The sequence below is a fragment of the Pteropus medius genome, unplaced genomic scaffold (assembly GCF_902729225.1).
Source record: "Pteropus medius unplaced genomic scaffold, Ma_sr-lr_union100, whole genome shotgun sequence".
Classification (NCBI taxonomy): domain Eukaryota; kingdom Metazoa; phylum Chordata; class Mammalia; order Chiroptera; family Pteropodidae; genus Pteropus; species Pteropus medius.
The window spans coordinates 2,416,102-2,428,516 of record NW_024353908.1 but is presented as its reverse complement, the minus strand read 5'-3'; the positions used below and the strand labels follow the sequence as shown (position 1 = coordinate 2,428,516).

General features: G+C 35.9%; 1 protein-coding gene across 3 annotated transcripts in view; it reads right to left on the bottom strand.

Moving 5' to 3' along the window:
- AGTR1 (angiotensin II receptor type 1) overlaps positions 1-12,415 on the bottom strand; it is a 45,561-nt gene that overhangs the window by 9,662 nt on the left and 23,484 nt on the right. The window contains exon 1 of one of the 3 annotated variants that reach the window (XM_039851640.1): positions 1,406-1,430. The exons of the other annotated variants lie outside the window; for them this stretch is intronic. The gene's annotated coding sequence lies outside the window, so the exon portion shown is untranslated. Of the gene's footprint in view, positions 1-1,405; positions 1,431-12,415 lie in introns of those variants that run through there. 3 annotated transcript variants of the gene reach the window in all.

The window sequence follows — 12,415 nt, the reverse complement described above, 5'->3', positions numbered from 1 at the left end:
TCAGCCAATTATCTCTTATCAGTATAAAATTAACACCACAATGACATAACATAGCATAATTAAATACAAGAACATTTTATTAAAAACAATGTGAAAAGAATTTTACTTTTTGATGAAAATGAATAAACTCCATATAAGATAATTATTTTATAGTAACAGTGGTTCCCCACACTCCCATCCATTTTTGAAATTATCTACTCAAAGAAATGTTTCCTCAGTACAACATTTGGATATATGATTGTGACCCTAGGTTAATGAGGTCAAGATTATAGGTTTAGGCCCTATCTAGACTAGCTGGTTTTACTTCATTTATGGCTAAAGACTATGAGCCTCTCAGGCATCCACTGTTATTCATTGGCGATACCAGGTGGAAAGGTAAAGACAGATTGGATTATGACTGTAAATTGAAATTAAAAGCATATCCTGTAGTTAGACAGTAGAAATTACATCATCCTATGAAGAAGGTGGCACAATCTGTTATTGTTAAAATAACTCACACAAAACAAACCTACTATCTGATTCTTTGTAGGGAAAATACAACTTTTGAAAGTTCAGCAATTAGTTAAGGTGTTCAGTTGACCAGATGAAAACACAGATGTGAGGGTACAGAATTATAAAAGAACTAGTATTTAGAATAATATTTCAAGTATTATATTAGTCAGAGTTTTGAAGAGCTGAATAGACTTTGGTCCTAAGAAAATGAATTCGATTAGGGTAATATGATTTATTCATAGTTTTTTCGAACAGTTTTGTATACACTACACTTTTTTATTTTTTTATTTTTTACATTAAAATGCTGTAAAACGGAGAGACAGCAGAACAGACTGACAAAGAAAGCACTGGACTAGACTCCTGTTGAAAGGTCTGCTCTGTCACTAGCCAGCAGTACAATTATATGGAGGTAACCTAATCTCTTTGTTACCCTTTAAATATTACAAAACATTTAGATTGAGAACACCAAAATCTGTTTTCACCTCTATTTCATAGATTGTTAAAAAGTGAGGTCTTTAGAAGACATAAAAGCACTTTGAAAAAATAACATCTCTATAATGCAAGGATAAGTAAAATGAATTTAATAAAAGAAAGCTCAGAACTTCAAAAGACTAATGAAATTTTTTTATTCAGAAGTTCAGCAGAATTTTTTTAAAATTGGGGTATAACTGACAGACATTATATTAGTTTCAGGTGTATAACATGACGATTCGATATTCGTATATATTGTAAAATCATCACTACAATAAATCTAGTTAACATCCGTCACTATACATACTTTTTCTTATGATGAGAACTTTTAAAAAATCTACTTCCTTAGCAACACTTAAATATGCAATACAGTATTATTAACTATAGCCACCATGCTGTACATAATATTCCCGTGACTTATTTTATAACAGGAAGTTTGTACCTTTTGACTCCATCTTTTGACTCCCTCATTTTGCCTGTCTCCCACCTCCTGCCTCTGGCAACCACCAGTCTGTTATCTATATCTATAAACATCAAATATATTTTCATTATTATAATGACACACTTGATTAACGCTGCAATAAAGGAAAAATGGTGGATATTGTATAGCTTCATTTAATAACTGTGACAGCAAATGTTTGGGTACAACGTGGGGCCCTCAGGCTAAATCTGGCCAACAGATGTATTTTCTTTGGCCCCCAAAAGCATTTGCAGCTTTTGGGATTAGAATTCTCTATAGCTCACTAATCTCCACCATTCTCTATTTTCTGATACTTTAGGTCAGTGCTGTTTGAAAGAAATACAATGTGAGCCATGTATATAATTTAAATTTTCCTAGTAGCTACTTTAGAAAAGTAAAAAAAGTAAAATTAATTTCGATAATATAGTTTATTTAACCCTAGATATCAAAATATTGTCATTTCAACATGTAATCAATATAAAAATTATTTTACATTTTTTTTAATACCAATTCTTCTAAAGCCAGAGTATAATTTATGTTTCTTGCACATTTCAGTTGGACTTGGGAGCTGGCCACCTAATTGGATAGCACAGCATTAGATGCTTCTCTTGCAAAAATTACCTATTGGCCCTTAGAGCAATCATTCTGAAAACGTGGTCCCTGGAACAGCAATATTAGCATCACCTGGGAATTCGTTAGGAATGTAAATCTCAGGCCCCACCCTAGACCTACAGAATCGGAAACTCTGTGGGTGGGGTCCAGTAATTTGGGTTTTAATGAGTACTCCAGGTGATTCTGATGCACGCTAATAGTTTAAAATCACTGTCCTATTTGGCTTCTTAATTTGCAACTCTGGTTTATATGCTGATAATTGTGAAAAAATGGGCAAAACCAAATCCAACAAACAACAAAAGTGCCCTCAGCCAAAATGTTTTCATTTGGTTCTTCTGAGGCCCAAAACCTGAAGTACAACAAACTCCTAAGTGCAGTTTGAGAATTATTCATTAAACCGATATTTCTTTTTATTTATTTTTTATGTAAGAATTTTCTTTCTTTCCTAAATATAAAGCCAAATGAAACTCCGCAGCTTCTTTTCTCTTTTGGTGCAACTATGTATTTCGTTTAAACATTCCGGACTGGTGTGGTTAAGGGGAGCCCAACAGGATGTCATCTAGAAAAATACTCTTCACATCCACTCATAAATATCTGGGATTCTTTAACTAGAGTTGGGTGGGCGAGGCCCACCTCCATGCATCCATTAGAATTAAGATCTACCTGGGGGAGAAGACACATTGACAGAACCAGAGTTAAAGTAATGGAAGAGCATAGTTATGGGAACTAAAAGATCTGAACCAGGTCTTAGCTCGGAGATATCGCAGGTTCAGTTCTAGACCATCACAATAAAGCAAGTTATCACAATAAAGCAAGTTGTAATCTTTTCGCTGGTGGAGGGTCTTACTTTCAGTTTGTAAAAAAAACTGTAACACCTGCATGTCTGTATATGATTCACCTCTTATGAGCTATGGAGTCTTCAGCTCTTCATTTAACAGGTGACTCATTTCCTTCATCTGGAGATGATGATTATTATCACAAAGTACATGATAATGATGAAATAAAAAATATCCATCGTCTGGCTCATGACAGAGCTGGCAACATCAAATGAGATCATGTATGTGGAGATGCTATGAGATCCTGTGGCTCTGAGTGTTATCAGTGTTGTTAAATTCACACTATGTTGTAAATGACTAATTTTTCCTCTGTAAACAAATTTTGATGAGAGAGACTGGGAAACTGCATGTGGTGCTGGGACGGGAAGAAGCTAAATATCAGAAAAAAAGGGAAAGCCTGGGGCGGGGGCACTCGCAGACACTGCTGATAAGGTGCTTGGACTGGACAGTTATGCTAGCTCTAATTATTCTCTTGAATACCTATGTAATTTAAAAAATTAAATTGCAATGATACCACACCACTGATTGTAATAAAAAGTTTAGCCCATTCTATCTACTATTATTGACCACTCCATTTCCTATGTGGGGTTACTTGTGTTTTCTAATTAAACAGCCTGTGATAAGAGGCACGGATGCTGGGCCAATAAAAGGTAAACAACACTTTGCCAACTGAAAAATACGATGAGATACCGGTGACTGCTACTTCCTGTGAAAATTTCATTAGCAATAAGAGTTACCAGATGTCACACATCAGATTTGAAATTAAAATATATTCCCAGTATTTGTGTGAAGTCTGAGCAAGAGAAAAAAATAAACTCTTTCCAGGAGAGCTACATAAGATCATGTATCACTTTTGTCTTTGACTGTTGTTTCTCCTCTAAATGTAAAATAAAATGTAACCCTTGGCCTGGAAAGTGGAAATATAGCATTTCTGCATAGATGGGCTGTGTAGCCAAGTGGCACATTACTCATACAGCAGCAACTCTTTAAAGACAAGGTGAACACTCTGTGCCACACCTTGTCCTTAACTTTGCTATAGTGACTTGTTTTTATGCCCTGATTTTCAGCAAGCCGTTTCTGCTTTTATTACAGACAACAAAACTGTTCAGGTCAGCAGCTGTTAACGTCGACTCCACTCTTCCTGGACTTGCTGTAAAAACCCTGTTAGTGCTTTGCTTCCTCGTGAGATATTAACACTCTCTTGTCCAAAGAGTTATAAGCCTCCGATCCTAAAGTAGTTGTGGTTAGGAAGGGAACCCCACAGTAGGAAATAGGATGGCACAATTTCACTTGAGCCAGCAAATTTCAAATGGTAAGCCAGTGCGATAGAAATACTAACATCCTTTACTTTTTATAAACATATTTTTTGGCTGACAAAGGCCAATGTTCCTTTGCAATTTCGAAATCTCCACAGTTACTCTTTCCAACTGAAGACCATGGCTGTTCGAAGTTGTTTATTTTTTATCTTGCCAATTTATTTTTGTTCTTACCTTCTGGTAAGATGGGTGAAGCTTATAAATATAATTAAGAGGGTGAAAGTGAGTTGTCACTGTCACGCCTCCTCTCGGAGAAATATTTGCGTAGAATTTCTTTACACACGGAAATCCTCCAAAGCACTTAAAAATTTATTTCTGGATCATTAACAACTCACCAGATGCTCGGGATGCAGGAGATCCTGCCCTTTGACCTTCACAAAAGGGAAACAGAGCATCCTTGAAATGATTAGCTATGTCAACAGGGAAAATGTCCATTTAAACTTTTCAGCTATGTAACTTTAGCACAAAGTGACAAACAAGTATTCAAATAAACTTATTGTTTTGTACTCTTCTGTGTTTTTGCCGGTATCTGATTCACAAAGAGGACTTACAATGGTGGCTTAATATTAACATTAGTAACATTTATAATTGAATGCTTACTATGTGCTAAGTATTGTGATAATTTCTTCTATCTTTTTAAGAGCCCTGTTATAGACTGACTTTGTGCCCCCAAAACTCATAGGTTGAAGCCTTAATCCCCAAAGATATTCTAGTTGGCGATAAGGTCTTTAAAGAGGTAATTAAGGTTGAATGAAGTCATAAAGTTGGGGCCTTAATCCAATATTATTGGTGTCCTTATAAGAAAAAGACACCCCAGGGATGCGCTTGTACAGAAGAAAAGCCATGTGAGGACAGTGAGAAGGTGGCCATCTGCAAGTGAGGAATAGAGGTTTCATCAAAAACCTACTCTGCCAGCACCTTGATTTTGAACTTCTAGCCTCCAGAACTGTGAGAAAATAAATTTCTGTTGTTTAAGCCACAGTCTTTAGTATTTTGTTATGGCAACCCTAGCAAACTAATACGAAGCTTATGAGGGAAGGCACCATTATTCCCATTCTTCAGATGAGGAAATAGGCTTAGAGAGCAGGTTCTTAATTTTTGACATTCTAAAGTTCCAAGGCTCAGTTTTTTTCTTTTTCTTTTTCTTTTTCTTTGTTTTTGTAAGGTCATCTCTTCATACTCTAGTTCAGTGCTTCTCTACTGGGGTAATTTTTCCCTTCAGGGACATTTTGCAATGTCTGGAGACATGTGGTTCTTACAACAGGGGGAGAGGGAGGAGGGAGGTATTACTAGCATCTAGTAGGTAGAGACCAGAGCTACTACTAATCACCTTACAAAGCATAGGCCAGGCCCCCACAGCAAAGAATTTAGCCTAAGATGTCAATAGTGCTGCTGTTGAGAAACCTTGTCCTAGTCCCTACTTTTTTTTAAAAATTCTCTATAATCCATAGTTCTTATCTGTTATGGAATAAGTTAATTGTATACTATATTTTATTGGTGACTTTTGTTTCATGTATTATATTCACATCTTCCTAGGGAAACTATAGACTCCTCGAAAGATAAAATCCTGTCAGGTAACCTTCAACTGTCCGAAGGTCATGTTGAGTACTTAGTAGGAGTTCTGAAATTATGAGCTGACGAAATATATATTGTGTCAGATAATTCTAGAAATTACCCTAAGCATTTTCCAGAACTCCAGTATTCTGCACAAGTACATTGGAAGAGAGAATTTGAATTTAGATTCATTATAAGGTCTTCAGGGGATTTGATGGCTATTATAGTGGCCACACGGTTGCTTCTGGAGGAAAGACACCACCATGTCTGGAAGTCAAACCCTGCCCTCTGGTGGTATAACAGCCAGAAACCTGACTGAGAGCCACAGGGCCTCAATTGACTTTGAGAATATATATAATTATAGTTATAATAGATAATAGATTTATTGTGTTTAATATATGGCAACCTTTCCCCGCCCCCATGTTTTACTTAACGCTTATGTTTACACTATACAATAAGATTTTTATCCCATTTTAAAGATTGAAGAGACTAATGTTCAAAGATGGTTAGTAAATTGGCCAGTTACGAGATAAGTCAGAGGTGGAGCCAGGATCTTAACTGACCTTTGTGACTTCAAAGCTTATCGTTTATTGTTTATTTGTTTCCTATTATGCCTGTCAGCCAATAGACTGTATGGTTAGGGTCTGAAATGACTTTGTAATATTTGTATGTAAATTCATCTTTGTATGCACAGTAGGCTTTTGTTTTTTTCCTTTGTAGAACAACACATTAAATGTAACCTGTCATCAGGGCTCTCATTAGAATGAAGCCAAGTGGATAAAAGTAAGAGAGAGGATAAACATACCTAATAACAAAGGATAATTTCTGCAAGCTTGGCAACCAGAGTTTCAGTTACTTAGTTTGAGTCTCTGTTGCTTGCCTCCTCTATCCAACTGCTTTACTGATCTGAAAAACATTAAACAGCTGTTTCTGTAGCCAAAGAAGAACATTTCTGGAAAAAGGGTCTCCAGAGAAGCAATATTAATAGAGTTCTATGACCCAAATTTGAATTATTTTTTTGGTTCCTGTGATATTTCCCTACAAATTTCTTCTAGAATTACTTCCTCCTTTTTTTTCATTAGGAACTCTCTTTTCTTACTAGTAAAAGATCACTGTACTTCTTATCACTGAGTGCAGCCTTTTCTGTATACTGATGCCAAATGGGTAACATTTTAATGAGGCATTTGAAGTTGTGATATGCAACTCCATGGGAGACAAACAAGGTCATGTGGAAGGCCTTTTCACTGAGGACATCAGAGCTTTCAAAAGATTCAGGCAGCCTTTCCTAGATGATTGGGGTAAAATAAAGGAAAAAGCCCATAAAATACAAAAATAAGCTATCAGATGGAATCACTCAGAATTAGGAGTAAAAGATACAGTGAATGCTGATGCTAAGTCTTGATATATAACACCAAAAACAATGAGTAAGAAAGCAACACATTTTAAGAAGTCTAAGAATAGAAATCAGTTGATTGCAAGATTTATCAGGGGGAACAAAAGCCTTAGAACGAGCACTAGTCTAGAACTTAGGGTGGAGGACTCAGGCTTTTTCTTTGCCTCTCTAGAAACTGAGACCTTAGGCAAAAAATTAAACCTTAATTGGACTTTGATCTGACAAACAGGAATGGTACCCTAAAGCCTCTAACCTGTCCTTAGAAGTATGTTATAAGATTATATGTTTAAAGTAATTTCCTTAAAGGATACTATATTATACACATTCAATATGAATAGAATAGATACAATAAAAAAGCGAAAAGCTAATCTATATATTAAAAATAATCTATATGTTCACCACTTAGAATAGAGAACATTAATTTAATTCATGTTAGCAGAGTCTATTGGTTGGCAGGCATTATAGGAAACAAATAAATCATAAGCTTTGAAGTCACAAAGGTCAGTGAAGATCCTGGCTCCACCTCTGACTCATCTTGTAACTGGCCAATTTAATCACCCTCTTTGAGCATTAGTCTCCTCATCTTTAAAATAGGGAAAAAAACTTACTGTATACTGTAAACATGAAGGTTAAATAAAACATGGTGAAAAAAAGATTGTCATATATTAAACACTCAATAAATCTATTATCTATTATTACTATTATTAATATTACTATTATATGTATGTCCTTAATATATATTTATGTGTCCCCATACAAATACTAAGTAAATTACCCCCCAAATTTTACTTTCTATGCATGTTACTGTTACACTATTACACATAGACAAGAAACAGATTGGAATGACATTAGGAATCCTGTCAATATGCTGCTATAATTTGTTATTAATCCCATAAAGCAATGTAAAGGACCATGAGGAATTGAAAGTATGAACATCTAAAGCTCAGATGATCTGAGGATTACTTTAAGTTGGAGGAGGAAAAAATGTCATAATATAGATCTTTGCTTGGTGGATCATAGCTCAACTAATTAAATGGCAAAAATTTCCTTCAAAATGGATGATTCAGAGAAAAAAAATTCTTTGCCAACAGCTCCCCTAGCATTCATATAAGTATCTTCTTTGAATTATCTGAGTTAACATGTGGTAACTGTTGTTCTTTAATATGATTTCATGAGATTCACTTCGTAATAATTTTACTACACTGTATTGTTTCTGATATTGTTTCTGTTTTTGGTATTACTTTATTACTACATAAAATAATGGAAAAACAAATCAGGCTAAATATTTTTGTACTCAGAATAGAGCAGGCAGATTTGTGAAATTTATTAGAACTTTGTGAGAATAACATAATATGCTAATAATTTTGAATAATATGATATGAAGAGGTTCCAATTCAGAGAAAATATGTTTAGGAATCAGTCTATTTCAGTAAGCATATTTGTATACATGTAAATGATCAGCTTAAAGCCATTCTCTAGATAAATTAGATGGTTTATGTTACACCAACAAAATAAGATTACATAAAATGTCATTCTGCCACTATGGACTTTCAGTTCAGGTTTGAAGAAGAGCTTTTTCTCAATGTGGATCAGGAATTTCTGCTACAGAAGGAAATTTATGGGTCAAATTTATTGCTTTCAGCAAAATACAGGAATATATATGTATGCCCTTTGTCCCTGTAAACACACACAATTACTGTATGGTAAATGGTTTTTGGTTGTCAGGCTACCCAAGCAAAGTCTATTTTAAACTATAATGTAGTTCAGCTATTATTCTCTACAGTTTTTGCTTTTATTGAAGCAACTTAAATCAGATATTTATAACATGTTATTGCTAGAATGATCCTAGAAATTCTATGCTTCAGAGTTTACATATCCAATACTGAAAGGGCTGGGAGTGACAGAGATGGGTGAAGTGGGCGTGGTGGTGAACGGAGGAGCCTTCCCCTTTCTGAGAGAAGGTGGGGGAGTCACTTCTCAGCTACAGCTAACTGAGCCAATTGTGATCAGAGGGAGATACAGGCTGATTTTTTAAGGTAAGCCAGAAATCTCAAATTTAATGTGAAATATTTTGAAATGTTTTCAACTAATGCAAACGAAAAAATAAAAAGCAACATTATGTTGAACTAAACAGAAATCCTCCACAGATCAAATTTGGTTCAAGGGCTGCCAATTTACAACTTAGGATGTAGGCCAACCACTTTATTCTACAACTGAGAAAACAGACTCTAAACTCTGGCAAATGCTACAGACCCGCATTGCTATGTTTTTACATTACACTACATACCTGAAGTATACCACAGTTAGACATGCCCTCCTTCTATTTTAGCAACAACCCATGACTGGGGAGTGTGAGGTATTGGGAAAACAGAGATGGGATGAGATGAGGTTGTTATCCACCCCTGCTCTCATAGAGCAGGGCTGTCCCATCTGGGCGTGCGTGGGACTGGCTTAGTTCGTCTGAGAACTGTCTCACAATGGCAGCCTGAATGTCACCTCCTTGAATTGTTCCTGCCACCAATTTTTCTCTCTTCATTTTCTATACTGTTAAAGATACCGTTGTATCTTTTAGAGCTGTTGCTGTATTTCACTAAAGTGATGTCTCCACATGGTTGAATATAGCACAGAATCTGTGGTATTTGTGTGTTCTTGCATATTGTTTTAACATTTATTTTAAAAAAATCATCTAGTGCCCAAAAGATTTTCCGTAGTGAACTGGACTGATGCTATTTCATAGAGCTACACTGACCCTATGGCCTTGTTATATAACTGGTGATGATTTTAAAATGTGCTTAGTAAGTGCTAAAAATATTTATTTTTGAAAGCTTCCTTGTCAAGCAAAGAAAGTTTCTAAAGTGAACTGTACATTTGTGTTTTTAATACTAATATATTTTCTAAATTTATTCACTTCAGGTTTAGGAGCACACAAAAGAAATAAAGAGAATATATCTGCTACTGATTAGGTGGCTACATTGACTGAGGGAGTAATACAGGGTTAATTCTGGTTGAAGATGGAGTGTTTCTCATGAACAGTGTTTCACATATACACTTCATGGGATTCTAGCCTTAATAAAACTTCCTGCACAAGTAAGTTGATTTTTCAGCTTTGTTGGAAAAATAGTTTAATTCCCATGAGCATATTTTGAATTCTGTGAAAGAACAAATGTACATTTGGGTTAATTGTTTGGCCAGCTCGAAGAACATAGTTCATGATTTTATACATAGTACCTTGGATGGGAAGGATGGGGAGCTGCAAAAATATGAACTTTCATTTTAATTTACTTTTGCGTGAAGAGATACAATTTTATGCTTTTCACACTACAGTACTCCTCCCTTACCTACTGCTTAACTTTCTATGGTTTCATTACCCATGGGCAACTGTGGTCTGACAACATTAAATTTCCCCAACCATTGACATCATCTGCTCCTGACATTTAACCATTGACATCATCATGGCTTTATGACTGAGGATCACCTGAAGCAGATGATCCTCCTGACATATTATCAGAAAGTCAGTAGTAGCCTAATGCTACGTCATGATGCCTATGTCATTCACTTCACTTCGTTTTGTCACGTAGGCATTTTTTCATCTCATATCATCACGACAGTGAGTAGAGTACAATATTTTGAGAGATCCACATTCTCATAAGTTTTATTATAGTATACTGTTATAATTATTCTATTTTATTATTATTGTTAATCTCTAACTGTGCCTAATTTATAAATTAAACTTCATTATAAGTATTTATGTACAAGAAAAAACATAGTGTGTGTATATATATATATATATATATATATATATATATATATATATATATATGATATGGTTTGGTACTATCCATGGTCTCAGGCATTCACTAGGGGTCTTGGAATGCATCCCTGGCAAATAAGCAGGGACACTATTGTATAGAATTTTCAAGGTGAGACAGAAAAGAAAACTGAAAAATGGTGATCTGATAATGCTAACTTTCTTGTAACTCAGGCAGTGCCCCATTGAGGACTGCTAGCAGCTTCTTTACTGAGGCGTCTTTATGCTAGAATGAAGGAGAGTCAGTCCATGGAAGGTGGTGGAATCTGCTCCATGAGCCTGAGACAGGCCGGGGGGTGGGGTGGGGTGGGGATGATTAAAGTGAGATGGAAAGAGCCCATGCGATGGCCTGAGGAACTCTTGTCTTCAGCTGGTAACCCGCCTTGTAAGGAGAGCATTCACCTAGGACTTTTTGTATCAAGCAAGTATTAAGTATTAGGCTGCTGGGATCAAACTCAGGATGCAGGGAAGAATATTGTAGAAGCAGTGGAAGGAACATGGTCTTAGTATCTGAAGTCCTGATTTGAGTTTTCATCTCAGATAGTGTAGTTATTATCTCTAGAAATTCAATTTCAGTCTTTTTTATATCTTCCATGTCTCTACTTAACATGTTCAAACTTTCCTCTAGCTTCTTAAACATATGCAATACAGTTATAATTACCATGTAATGTCCTTGTGTACTAATTCTATCATCTGGGTGTTCCCATTGATTTTTTTCTTATTTTTATGGATTCTACTTTCCTGGTTTTTGTATACCTGGCAATTTTATGAATTTTGCCTTGTTGGATATTAGATGTTTTTGTATTCCTGTAAAAATTCTCCAGCTTTGTTCTGGGAAACAGTTACTTGCAGGTTGATCTCTTCAGATCTGGCTTTTAAGCTTCATGAGGTAGAACAAGAGCAGCATTAGGTCTATGGCTGATTTTTTTTTCTCCCCATTCCTGAGGCAAAGCCCTTCTGAGTATGCTGTCTGATGCCCCATGAACTCTGAGGTATTTTTCAGTCCAGCTGGTGGGAACAGGAACTATTTTCTGGTTCTGGATGATCTCTGGGGATTGTTCCCTCTAATCTTTTTGGGTGATTACTCACACACACGCACTGAAACAGAAGCGGCCCCTTTGCAGATCTTGGGCTCTTTTCTGTGTAAAGCTCTCTACTCTCCAATACTCTGCCCTGTGAACTCTAGCTCCTTGCCTCTGGACTCCCAGCTCCATCTCCTTAACTCATGGAAAGCCAGGGGAAACTTCTGGATTCTCTTTTCTTGTGCTATGCTGGAAACTCCCTCTAGTCAGTGAGCTAGGGCAATTGTAGGGCTCACTTCACTTGTTTCTCACCCTTCAGAGATCACTGTCCTTTGTTGTCTGATATCCACTGTCTTGAAAACCATTGTTTCAGATAGCTATCTATACTTATATCTAAAATCTCCAATATTTTAGTTGTTGTTTTAGGTGAGAAGGTAAATCCCTGTTACTC